At 35.7% G+C, this 15,000-nt stretch overlaps 1 long non-coding RNA gene and 1 pseudogene across 1 annotated transcript in view; one reads left to right on the top strand and one right to left on the bottom strand.

Moving 5' to 3' along the window:
• The window catches only part of LOC128249035 (uncharacterized), a 119,378-nt gene that overhangs the window by 49,268 nt on the left and 55,110 nt on the right, over positions 1-15,000 (top strand). The gene's annotated exons all lie outside the window — the stretch shown is intronic.
• On the bottom strand, positions 13,605-13,692 carry LOC128249148 (U6atac minor spliceosomal RNA; annotated as a pseudogene).

Genomic DNA, 15,000 nt, shown 5'->3' with positions numbered 1-15,000 from the left:
TATGCAGGCGTGGTTGTGTGGTTGAGAAGCTTGGTTTCCAGCCATATACTCATAAGTTCATTCCCACTACTCGGCACATTGAGCAAGTGTCCGATACTACAGCCATGTTGCAGTGCAGGAATTATAATGCAGAAGGCAAAGAAGACAATCAAATGTAAGTTCGATCTGTCTAAGCAAATGAAAGAATGCAAAAAGATACGTTTGCTTACTCTGCGAACTGAAAGATAGATAGTGATTTCCAGAATGGAAGATAGCAGAGCAGACAGGCAGATTGAGGCGGTAAGTAGAAAAGGAAAAATACAGAAAGAAAGAGTGGAGAGACAAGAAGAAGGGAGAGACTCATTCAAACTGACAGGGAAGAAGAGTGCAGCAGTAGATTAAACGAAACACAATGCGAAAGAAAATTTGACTGCCTGCGTCACATATAATATGTGATAGAGAAAGAACAAATGTTTAGCTTTCATCAGCTTTCTTGTTAAAGATTCTGGTAGTTTTGTTGCTTTGAAATAAAACTGCTACTTTAGTGGTGCCAAGAAGCACTTGGATACGATTGCCAATCGGTACAGTGGAAACGAGACATAAGAACGGATAAAATATATAGTAGTGTCTCTGCAGCTGATACGGAGAAAACGATGCTCAAAGAGAAGATATGGTTACCACCAGCGATCAGAACAAGAGAAAGCTTGTCCTAAAGTCTTTTTCGATTAAAAAAGAATATTAGTTAATTGCGATGACCGCAAATGTCTCTATTCTTTTTAGCACGCCAAACAAGCAGATGATGTTTGAAGGGAGGGAGTTCGTCGATTATATCGACCACGTGATTCGACTGGTACTTTCTTTTGCCGACCCCAGAGGAATGATTGATAAAGTTACCCATTGCGAGATTTGAATTCCAGACGAATCTAAATATCACAAGGTATTTTGTTTGGTGCTCTACCGATTCTAACAATCCATCAATTTCACAGGATCAGAAATTTGTCGGTTGGGAGGAAGGAAGAACAGTCGATTATATCTAATTGAATACTTGAATCGTACTTTGTCAAAGCTAACTACGGCAGGAATTGAAATGAAAACGTTAAAAAAATAATTAAAAAAATTAAAAAATTAAAATTTCGTCCAGCACTAACGTTTCCTCCAATACATATCTTTGCTACTAATTTCAGACATAGGCACAAAATCATAAATTTTGGAGGAGGAGGAGGAGGAGGAGGAGGAGGAGGAGGAGGAGGAGGAGGAGGAGGAGGAGGAGGAGGAGGAGGAGGAGGAGGAGGAGGACATTGGAGTATATGGGGTTCTTATTTTATCTACTTTGAAAGGATGAAAGGCAAAGTCAACCTCGAGGGTATTTGAACTGCTGCTAAGTATTGTGTCCGGAGCGATAGCGATTCTGCCAGCTCACCGCCTTAATAATAATAACAATAATAATAATAATAATAATAATAATGATAATAATGGTGATGATGATAATCCTTTCTACTATAGGCACAAGGCCGGAAATTTGGGGGAAAGGGATACAATAATAATGATGACTCCAAATTTTGCCACTAGGATTGTAATTTTGCGGGAGGGGATAAGTCGATCACATCGACCCCCAGTGTTTCACTGGTATTTAATTTATCGACCCCGAAAGGATGAAAGGCAAAGCCGACCTCGGCGTAATTTGAACTCTAAGCATTTGAATTCTAAGCATTTAGTTTGGCGCGCTAACGATTCTGCCAGCTCGCTGCCTTAATAATAATAACAATAATAATATTAATAATAATAATAATAATAATAATAATAATAATAATAATAATAATAATAATAATATCGTGAAGGAGGCTGAATGCTCATAAACAAGAAAAGAGCAAGTGGTTATATTCTTAGTGACGGCTCAATTATTTTCATTTTTTCCCCTTTAAATTGTTATCGAAAATATTTGAAAAATATTTTCTCGAAATAGGATGAAAGACTGTTTTAAGAACTATTCAGTTCCAAAGAGAATAAAGGAAATTCTTAGGAATTTTCCATTGGGTAATTAAACAAATCTTTAAGAATCTGCGATGCTCTGATACAAAACTGCATCATACGAACTCTCTAATATATGCTTCGGTTAATTTCAAAACAATTTTTGATTGGTTTCTGCTCCACTGGTTTTTGCAGGTGGCGAGTTTTCTTCTGCTTAATAACAATTGCCATAGAATTGTCAGAAAACTATGGCCGTTTCATCGTCAATAATAATTCGCAATTCTAATCGCATGAAATTATCTATGTTCTATTCGTACATTATAGTATATGAATTACACTTCTGCTGAAGACCTTTTCGCTATCGATTTAGCTGTTGAACAGAATTTATTTGGAATATTATAGAAATTAGGATAAATGTTATTAAAACTAACCAACATTTCTTACTAAAAATAGATGCATTTAAAAGCAATTTGGTGTATTCTAAGGATATGATTTCGACTAAACTATTCAAAAACATACCAATGTAATTGTATTAACGATGAACCAAAGGACAAATATGGATTTTTATTAGTATAGTGGGGAGAAATAATGGATATAATTAATAATTGAATAAGGTTCGCTGGATGTACATAAATACAAATAAGCATAAATGAAAACAATCAAAGAGAAAATGAAGAACGGGTGATGTATAAGAATTACAATGCCTTAAGCAGTGTGTATACCGCTTGACAACCGGCACTGGTTTGTTTACGTTCCTGTACCAGGCAGTGTGCCAGCATGGCCTCAGTGCAATGACAGAGGAAATGACAAAAGGGGTAAAAATATATATACATATGTGTGCATGTGTGTATATTCTAGCTTGACTGAATAGTACGCACCTCAGTAAACATTCAGTAATGATAATTCTATATTTACCGAGCTGTGAACAACTGAGTTGGTAGCTGACAAAGCGGAACGACTCAGGGACGTATGAGTACTACGGTCAAATGAAATTATTTTCTGGAGAATGTTCGTCCAGAGAAAGGTCTCATCACATTCGAATACACTCGAACGTGCTCAACATGATTTTACACGAATAGATAGATAGATAGATAGATAGATAGATAGATAGATAGATAGATAGATAGATAGATAGATAGACTGACTGACAGCGACGCAGAAAGGTAGAAAGATAAGCCGACAGACAAATCGATAATCAGACAACAACAGAAATATATAGATAACCAGCTCGTAAATCGTTAAATCGATAGATAGACAGGGAGATAGATATAAAATGTACTCATGTTTGTGTACATTAGTCGATTCCGGGCAGTATTATACTGTTTTATCCTACTTTATACTGCTGGTCACATGGTTCCTTTTCTTCTTTCTTGATAAATTATAAATTTTCAAATCGAAGCATTCTACCTTTGAGGTAAGATCACGTATGCCTCCTTTTTATCAGAATTGTGTTAAAAGTTGGGTCTTTTCTTTTATTCCTTCTCTGTATAGACATAATGCTATTACTTTAAATTATTCATAATTTACATGAAAATCTTTTGAGTACTTCGCTGAAAAATGCCTCCATAAAATTTATAATGATATACTGTGTGGAGTATAAATATCTTGTTGCACCCATACACACGTCAAACATATGTAAGATGTAATAAAATTTGGACAACTAGCTGTTTATGGCACCAAACTGTTTATATATAAGTTACACAAACGTGCATGTAAATATAATTAGGCAGAAATCAGGAAGATAATCCATAGTAGTCTTTCATAAATCGGTAGAAATCCAGACATAATATAAGTAGAAGACACTTGACTAAAATGCCGCTTCTTAATCACATAGCAATATCTACGCATATATATAAGTGGAAAGTAAAGTATATGGCAATACTTTTATTCCATGGTTTACAATTGTTTCATCAACTTGCAGGTGACCAACCAAACATCAATTTATAGACATGGATGACAATGATTTAGTCATGCGTATTATGTAACAAGTGTTATATAACAGCACTAGCAGTCATTTAATCATGATTGATGAGAGAAATATAAAGCGTAAAACAAATTGGTTATTTCACTTAAATATGAAAAAAATTGCATTGGATTAAAGTCAGTAGAGCTAAGATTCAGAATATCGTTGAGAAGGAAAACAGGAAGATCGGTTGTGTTTTTGTACATTATAATTACGTAGGAACTGCTTATTAATAAATGGTTCTTGCCTAATTTTAACCGACGAACGAAATGCATGTAATGTACCAGGGGCAAGACAATGACTATGTTACTCCTGCAAAATGTGAGGTTACGTAAGAAATTAGAACCATTCAGCGCCACCACGTCACTGAAATGGGTCTTTTAGAGGAGCTTAAACAGAATGTTTGACAAAAACATCTTTGGTCATATTTTTCTTAAATTACTAATATCACAACGGCAAAAGAGGTCTGTCAATTGAAGATTATTATGTAATGCGACTCTCATTCCCAAAACGGGACACCGGACCGTCGGAAGGTTTTACTTCCCAGATCCTGCTGGAGCGCATTTACAGCCGACTGAACTGAAGCAACGTGAAATAAACGTATGTTTGTTCTCAAGAATACAACACAGCCCGGTTCGGGAGACGAAACCACGATTTTAAATCGTAAATGTTATAATTCAACCACTCGACTACGTGTATTCACGACAAAAGAGTCTTTTTCTTTTTAAATATATTCGATTGCTCCAGGTCATTGTTGTTGTTGTTGGCACTCCGTCGCTTACGACGTCGAGGGTTCCAGTTGATCCGATCAACGGAACAGCCTGCTCGTGAAATTAACGTGCAAGTGGCTGAGCACTCCACAGACACGTGTACCCTTAACGTAGTTCTCGGGGATATTCAGCGTGACACAGTGTGACAAGGCTGACCCTTTGAATTACAGGCACAACAGAAACAGGAAGTAAGAGTGAGAGAAAGTTGTGGTGAAAGAGTACAGCAGGGTTCGCCACCATCCCCTGCCAGAGCCTGGTGGAGCTTTAGGTGTTTTCGCTCAGTAAACACTCACAACGCCTGATCTGGGAGTCGAAACCGCGATCCTATGACCGCGAGTCCGCTGCCCTAACCACTGGGCCATAGCGCTTCGACTTCAGGTCATTACACATGCGTATACACACGACACAGTCAGCCAGCCGAACAGACAGGCACACAGACAGACTAGCCATGTGTGTGTGTGTGTGTGTGCGGTGTCTGCGTGTGCGTATTTACATGATAAATAAATATGCTCTTCGCGTTCCACGCCTCACTTCAGCAAGCCTACAGTATTTGTTTTTCACTTCATTTCAGCTATGACGACAATGTTTCTGTGAAATATATATATATATATATATATGTGTGTGTACTTATTTATATGTACATATACGAATGTATACACATATACATACATAATTACATACATACATACATACATACAGACACACAGACAGACAGTCAGACAGACAGATAGATACATAGACAAATAGTTATAGATTTACGTTTATTTATTCATATATACACACCTATATTTATATATCGACATGAGTACACACACACACACACACACACACACACACACACAGACATAGATAGATAGATAGATAGATAGATAGATAGATATAAATACATATACATGCATACGTATATATATATATATATATATATATATATATATATATATGTATATATATATATATATATAGAGAGAGAGAGAGAGAGAGAGAGAGAGAGAAAGAGAGATAGATAGATGGATACATACATACATACATACAAAGATATATATGCATTCGTATGTATGCATATATATATATATATAGTTTTAGGGAAAATAACCAATTTTCAAGAACTCATCGATGAAAATCCACTATCACATATAGAAAAATTAATAATTAAAAGCACAATATTATTAATAAGTTTCAAAATATATTCCTTTCCAGATGGTATGGGGATATCCTTCAAAGATGAATTCCAAAACAGTGGCTCAATCCTACCTGTAAATTCCATAATCAACGAAAAATTGAAAGTTAAATACAAACAACAAACGTTAATTATAAATTAGAAAATAATAATATATATAATAATAATAATAATAATATATATATATATATATATATATATATATATATATATATATATATATATGGGAGAATATACAAATAATAACAACAGACGAGGACAGGTGGTGTAAATAACAAAAGGAAGTATTAGTATGACGCTCGGGAATACGGAAAGTCTTTGACGTTTCGAGCTACGCTCTTCAACAGAAAGAATACGGAGACAAGGAGAAAAACACGGATGTATGTGTATGTATGTGTGTGTGTGTGTGTGTGTGTGTGTGTGTGTGTGTGTGTGTGTTTGTGTGTGTATGTATGTATGTATATATATATATATATTCCTATATGGTAAACGGTAATAATGGCACAAGTGAAAAAATTAGGTAAAGTCAGTACGATAGAATAAGTACCACTCTTAGAAAAGTAGCGCAATAACCTTACTGAAATATACACTATTAGCAAAAGAAGTAGAACAAAGTTCCTACCTATGTACGTATATGTTTATACGACACTAAGCATATAGTCACCATTTATATATATATGTGTGTGTGTGTGTGTGTGTGTGTATGTGTGCGTGTGTGTATACATACTCACATACTGGCTTATACAAACGTAGTTATTTCTTGTACCCATTCCCAAACACATGTATGTTTGTGTTTATTATATATATGTATACACACACATATACATACATACATACATACATACACACATTCTCTCTCTCTCTTCCTCAGTCTGAATATATATATGTATATATATATATGCGTTTGTGTGTGCGTGTATGTGTGTGTGTGTGTGTGTGTGTGTCTGTGTCTGTGTGTGTGTGTGTGTGTGTGTGTGTGTGTGTGTGTGTGTGTGTGTGTGTGTGTGTGTGTGTGTGTGTGTGTGTGTATGTGTGTGTGTGTGAGAGCCAATAGTGTATATTTCAGTAAGCGCATTTTGTCATTTTTGCCTGTGCCATTTTTACCTAAATTCATATATATATATATATATATATTTATATATATATATCGATTTAAATAAGAGCTAAAATCTGATCCATTGTAAAGACTTTATTATGACCTATGACCATTTCGATGCAATATCCAGATCGATTCATGCATATTATAAAATATGGGATATTGTATCTCCTCAGGGTCTTATTAATACAAGGCAGACAATAAAAATAGATAACATTCATAGACAACATTCCTAGCTGACCTGTGTTTACATGTAAATAAACAAGTTGAAAAGACATGAGATGTAATACAACCGTACAGCATAATACCGTAATCAAACCAAGCAAATGATTCATTTGATGAGAACTTTTGAAGAAGAAAGTGACTAATTAATTCATAATTAAGTCATAATTAAAATACAAGTTTTTGTCTAAAATTTCAGCTTAATTTTGGACAGATCTTGTATGGGTATTTATGTATATATGTGGGTATATTTTTTCCATATCTATATTCTTTTATTCTTTAATTTTTTTCAGCAATTTGACTGAAAGAAGTTTGCTTCCCAGCTACATGGTTCTGGGTTCAGCCCTTCTGCGTGGCACCTTGGGCAAGAGTCTTCTACTATAGCTTCGGGCCGACCAAAACCCTATGGGTGGGTTTGGTGGAGGAAAACTGAAAGAAGCCCGTCGTCTATATGTATATATATCTATTAGAGTGTTTGTCTTTGTGTCTGTGTTTGCCCTCCCCCCCCCCCGCCCCCACTGTCGCTTGACAACTGATGCTGGTGTGTTTACGCCCCCGTAACTTAGCCGTTCGGCAAAACAGAACGATAGAATAAGTACCACGCTTACAAAGAAAAAGTCAGAGGTTCGATTTCTTCGACTACCAAAAAAAAAAAAAAAACAATAATAAACTTTAAGGCGCTGCCCCAGAATGGCCGCAGTCAAATGACTGAAACAAGTTAAAGAATAAAAGAATACCGCCCCCCCCCCACCCACCCCACACACACACATATGCTCGCGCCCGCACGCACATAAACACACACAAATATACACTTACACAACTATACCTACCGCCCAAATTTTTTAAAGAAAAGCGTCTGCCAATACGTAATTTTTTTTCTTTAAATATATTCTCACATTTTTCCTCATGAATAAGATAGTTGCCACCCTCTCTAATCGGCTCTATATGCTTGTATTTGTGCTGTTCTTTTTCTGTCTATGTATGTCGATGTCTGTGCATAAATCTGTGGTGAACTTAGTAATCAGGCTGGAAAGTTACGCCTTCTAAATGTTATTCTAATGAGTTGTATAGTTTATACACTATTGTATATTTATAATCAATTTTAACTACACAAGTGAATACATATATATATGTGTGGAAGTATGAGAGAGTGTGTGTTTATGATGTCAAAGTATGTCGTCAGAGTATGTGAATATGTCGTTTTCCTTTGAGGTCTTCCCTTTTTTTTTTTCTTTTCATAACCTTGTATATGAATGGTATAGATTTATACTGATATCTTGACAAGTTCAGCGTGTGATGCCTCAACGACAAAGCAGAGACAAATTAGTGTCATTTAAACCGGATTGTGTGGGTGCATATATATAGAGACAGACAGATAGATAGATAGATAGATAGATAGATAGATAGATAGATAGATAGATAGATAGATAGATAGATAGATAGATAGATAGATAAAACTTACTTGAAAAAGGATAACAGCCCTCACCGTTTGTTTTTACAGTCTTGTTCTCACTGTCCTGTTTTTATTAACACTTTCGCCCACCGCAAAAAAATCCCAAATTCTATTTAATTTGCTTTGCGGGAAGGACTGTTTTAACGAAGTCGCGTCTTGTCTTTACCTTCGAAACGCGGAGTAGATGAAACAGGGGACAACTGATGAAGGGGCATACTCCTTATGTTGCCTGTCTCGTTTCTCTGTTTCGTTGTTTTTTCGTTGTTCGAAAAAAAGTTCGTTTTCTGTGTTTTTGTTTTTATGTTTTCGTTTCTCATTGTGTTTACGTTTTTTTGATGTCCTGTACCCATATGTGCATGTATATATACATATATATGTAGGTATGTACATATATATGCATATATTTATATATTAGTTATATTATATTATATATATATATATATGGTTTTAAAAAAGAAAAGAAAATGGTGATTTGGAAGTTAATAATTGTTTATTATTAACAAATTGGTCATCTTCGCTTCTTACAGCCGTTTCGATTAATGCTCAATAATTTAATTATTAACTTCCTTATCTCCATTTTCTTTTCTTCTTTTGAAAGGGTATATGCTTTATATATATTCCTATTATTTTAAGGAAAATCATTCTCCCAAAAATACTCGGTATTGAACCAGTATTTCCTTGGATGAAACCATCCCTTCAGGAAGTTAACACAGCCTCTAATTATATATATATATATATATATATATATATATATATATATATATATATATATATATATATGTAAGTACGCAGAATTACTGTTAGATATTATACCTGTCATTGATAATAAGAGCACCACCAATACTGACACCTGTAATTTTGCTACATGAGTGCGGTATCTCAGAAATTGTAAAGTGCAGCATGTAATACTGCTGTCCAAACTCTGGCGAAAGACCTTTGATTCTTGGAAGAAGTCTAATATTTTATAGGAAGATATATATATATAAAGACACGTAAGCATACATACACAGACACTCACAAATATGTTCATGCGTATATTCTAGATTGTAGGACAGTGCTATTAAGTATGGCGTAGGCAGTAGATATGCAACTACATGAAACTAATAACTATAAAGAATAAAGAAAACCCTAACAGCGAAGTTGACGAAACGGTGTTGCTGGAATAGAAAAAAAACGATTAAATGCTTTATCATCAAAAATTTTCGTATTAAGACTCATCATTGTATGTTCTAACTTATGTCTCTATCTATAGTTACGAGTTTGAAATGTGAAGCATACTTCTGTTATTCTGTGGAACAGAGTATTCATCTCCACGTATTTAACTCGCTTCTACGGTTTGGACCTACCGTCTGCCTTCTCTTGAAATGGCTGTCGGCAATCTGGAAGTTCACTGTATTCGAATGATACAGCCCCATGTTTGACATAGATTGTGTATTTCTGATTGTTTTTTGCTGTTTTATACAGTGACGTCGCTTAAAAATGGTGCTGTATATTTACGTCCGTAAATTTAGTGTATCAAAGAAGAATGAATAATTAAAATAAACAAAAGAAAATCGACAAAATTAGTAGCAAACTTTAAAATAAACAGTTCTGAAGGCAACATGATAACCTCTAAAATAATCTCTAAGGCGGGGCCCCCCAGCTTAGCTGCAGTCCATCGATTGAGACAAATATAAGAGCAAAAGTCTAGAAGAGTATAAATTACATAGTAAATATGCAGAGACGTGTGTTGCAGGGAGAAATATCGACAACGCATTAATATCAACAGGTGTTACTATATTGTGATACGACTTAACATCTGGCTAAGCTGAAACACCCCTATCTTCCAGCAGTTCTTTCTCATAACCACATCAACAAAACCACTGTTGTATTATAGATTTAACGGTCGTTCATTCTGTCCTGATCACCGTTTATAAACATTTAATGATTGACGTATCTTCTTTACTGACACGTGTAGTGACTTTCCTACCTGATAGTCTTATCTTGAGTTTATTTACTTACGCAGTGGTGTAATAAAAAGATACGTACACACACACATACACAAACACACACACACACACACACACACACACACACACACACACACACACACACACACACACACACACACACACACACACACACACACATGTATAAGTCAAGTAAATGGACTTGGATTCGATTTCGACGACGAGGATTCGGCTATTCGATCAATTGAAATACATATTCATTAAATTAATGTATAAGTATTTGAGTATACCACAAACACTCGTACCATTAACGTAAATCCAAGATATGTGACCATGGGATTGCACATAGAAAATTCCCCTCCGAGGCACAAGTCCAGTAGCCATCCATGCATACCATCCTCCCCTCTCCATGTCACCGATGTTATCCAAGGGAAAAAAGCAAAGGGGTCGATACAGTTTGGCACCAGTGACAGCGCAACTAATTTCCACAGCTGAGTGAACTGAAGCAACGTAAAGCAAAGGGAGAGGTCAAGTGTCTTGTTCAAGAACACAACACACAGCCCGATCCGGGAATCGAACTCACTACCTCATGATTGTAAGCCCAACTCTCTAACCACTGAGCCATGCGCCTTCACACTATTACTATTACTACTACTACTGAACCCACCAGCAGTACCATACACTACAACTACAAATACTACCACTACCACACACAACAAGCATCTCTTTATACACCACTACTACTACAATCCGCACTGCAGACACCAGCCACAACACCAACACCTCTATCACAACCCTCTACTACAACCATCACTGCAGACAATCCCCCTACTATAATTACCACTCCGATAGTAACCAATATGACCCAGGACCCCTACTGCAACACAACCACGACAGCAATTAGATCTGCCTTCACAGCCGTCATCATATTGCTACTAAAATGCTGACAAATCTCACCTTGACATTTCAATCTTCACCTTTGACCTCACTGTATCAATACATAATTGGTGAGACATTTATATGACAGACTGGCAATCAAGGAGCCAGACGTTGCTTCATCATCATTCTTAGTCACTCTATCTATCTATCTATCTATCTATCTATCTATCTATCTATCTATCTATCTATCCATCCATCTAGCTAGCTAGCTAGCTAGCTATTTATCCGTGGTACCCTCTACTATTACATATATATATATATGATTCAGTTGAATTAGGTACTTAAATTGAGGTACCTCGTTAGGACCGTATATATATATATGTGTGTGTGTGCGTGTGTGTATGTGTGTGTGTGCGTATGTATATCTATATATATATATATATATATATATATATATATATATATATATATATATATACATATATATACATATATATGTATGTATATGCATGATAGTATGTATGTATATATGTATGCATCATATATATATATATATATATATGGATTATATATACACATTACATATACATTATATATATTTACACATTATATACATCTAACACACACACACGCATATGTATATATATATATATATATATATATATATATATATATATATATATACGTGGAGAGAGAGGGGGAGGGAGAGAGAGTGTGAGAGAGTGTGAGAACTATTCTGCAATGAAGACACGTATTTGTCTCATCAGTTTTGAATATTATACATCAACCACTTTTGATTATCGAGTAAATATTTGGTACTTTGATTCAGCCATTTTGTAGTCAATACCTATTCGCTACTATCTAATAACTGTACATCGTCTCTCTATTTCTGTAACCATGATAATATTCCTCTAAGTGGTATCTCTCATCTATCTTCCTTCGTTGTAATTATATTTCTGATGCCATACTTCGGATCGTATCGTTCTTGAAATTCAAACAGCATTTAGCTTTTGTTTGCCGAGTGAATCTTTATCTGAGTCATAAAGGATATGACATTGCTGTGTGTGTCTTTTTGTTTCCCTTGTTCAATGATTGAATCATCGTCCATCTTCCTTCTCGAATGAGCAAACACCAATTCTATGTAACGCTCGCTCTTTAATGCTATTTGTTCGATGTTTGCGGGTTCTTTAAAAAGTATGCGCTCTTAAACGAATTTATGCATTTGTATGTACAACCATCACATGAAACATATGAAAGCACACATATGCATGGCATATACAAATACGCAAACACATACATAGAAACTACTAACGCAAGCAGACCAATACATGCATGAGCCGTCACCAGAACTGGAATCAAAATAATTGTGTATCAGAAGAGAAACACTCGTCAGGATGAGAACAAGCAACATCACTATTTAATCAGTAAACTAATTAAGAAAGCCCTCCTTATATTTAACAAGTAAACAGAATACCGAAATAAACCCCTCTCAAAATATAACAACTACTATATCTCGGCCAAACCCGTAAACCACCCGTTAAGAAACGAACAATTTTAGCTGTGATTTGTGTAGTGACTAACAGGACAAAAGAAAGCAAATGTTTTAAAGTGCAGTTCAAGCGATAAGGCATTATGCTCCGAAGTGGGTTAATAGAGTTCACTACAATCATATTGTTTATTGTTACAATGGATTTTAACATTGGTTAAAGGTCTATTGTTATTCTAGTGGAATGTCTGTCATCGAAATGTTTTCACGTAGGACAGCTGTCTTTGCAGACGGTGCTACTAGAGACAGTCCCCAAACTATCAATATCTACGTTTCGTTGGAGTTGAATAGAAACCTAATAATATGGGTTCTATGTGATTTCAATGTCTAATAGCTAACGAATTAGAAGATGCTTAAGGATTTCCTACTTAAATTTCAACAAAAAGCAAACAAAATCGTTTTAAGAGGGTGTTGGGAAAATGACTTCGTGTAATGTTTTCTCTATATTTGAAAAAAAAAAAAGACTTGATGCAGCAACAAGGTAAAAAGTGATAAAAATTGAGCTATCACTTTCCCCCATGCAACAAGTACTATATATATTCTTCTATTCTTTTACATGTTTCAACCCTAAGGCTGTGACCAAGCTGGGGCTCCACCAGCGAAAAAAAAAATAGGTTGCTCTAAAGTAGAGAGCAATGCCCGTATGTGTTAGAAAGGTTGATTGATCTCTTCCGTCTTTGTCAAGGAGAGAGGGAGTGCTATGTGCTATATATATATATGGCAATTTTGTCCCTTTGTCTGTTGCCACCTTACTGCCTAAACCAGCAGACCAATATTCACCAAACTTTGCATACATGTTACACTAACATCCAGTTCAATAATAGGCTAACTGGATTTCAATAAAAGTCTATAATATGCCCCCTTGTAGGGTTGGGGAATAATATGATAAAATGAAAAGGGCGCAAAAAGTATTAGTCTCAGGGAAATGTAGTAGCGTAGTGACTGCGATTGGTATCAGGGGAGGGGAGTACAACGTTCTCAGTAAGAGGTTCAAAGTTTAATCAATTTTACCTAATCAGAAAACAAGATTTGGAAGCTGGCATTTTCTGCATGATAGCTGTCATATATTAGTGTAACAAAATCAACGCAAAATCATTAGGAGGATAACTTTTTATTAAACAAAGGAAAGCAAAGCATTTCGACGACCAAAGCTGTAAGAACTTCTGAAGTTTTAACAAGTTTTAATAAATAAATTCATCCATCATTTATTCCCTAAAATATATTTAATTCAATACAAAGCATAGTTAAATACAAGTGACAGTTCAGCGTCGAAACTGATGGAGATCCATCATTTTTTTATATGTGTATAGGTGTCTCTTTTATATGCATATATGTGATCCTGAGAGAGACTGTCGTGTTCTCAGTAACTATGGAAGCCGAGTAACTGGTCTTATGAGTGTAAGAACACGAGACTGTGATGTCCGTGGGTTGACGTTGATGATGGTGTATGACAGCGAGGGTGGCAGACTTACTCTAGTTGAGCTTTCGTGTTCTTTAGCGACGAATTCCATTTGTCAGCAATATGTTTCAATTATTTGTTGTTAGCGGCAGAAGCAGTATTATTACCGAAAAGCAATCTATATACCTTACTTAATAAATAATAATAAATGCGCCCTTTTAAAGCCTAGCCAGGCTCATGGGCCCGGTTTCCCGGTTTCAATGGCGTATGCGTTCCCCAGCTGGACGGGACGCCAGTCCATCGCAGCGTTACTCATTTTTGCCAGCTGAGTGGACTGGAGCAACGTGAAATGAAGTGTTTTGCTCAAGAACACAACGCGTCGCCCGGTCCAGGAATCGAAACTACAATCTTACGATCATGATGCTGACACCCTAACCACTAAGCCACGCGCCTCCACATATACCTTACTTAACGTAGATATACTAATAGGAACAATACTGTAGTATAGACATATAGTAATAATACTGATACCATTGTGCCATTTAGAACTGTATATCTATAGAACCTGCCTTCTGTGTCTTTCTTTCAGTTTCAAGTGA

Source organism: Octopus bimaculoides, chromosome 11 (assembly GCF_046866305.1).
Source record: "Octopus bimaculoides isolate indiv1 chromosome 11, ASM4686630v1, whole genome shotgun sequence".
In the NCBI taxonomy this organism is placed as follows: domain Eukaryota; kingdom Metazoa; phylum Mollusca; class Cephalopoda; order Octopoda; family Octopodidae; genus Octopus; species Octopus bimaculoides.
This window is presented reverse-complemented; position numbering and strand designations above follow the sequence as displayed.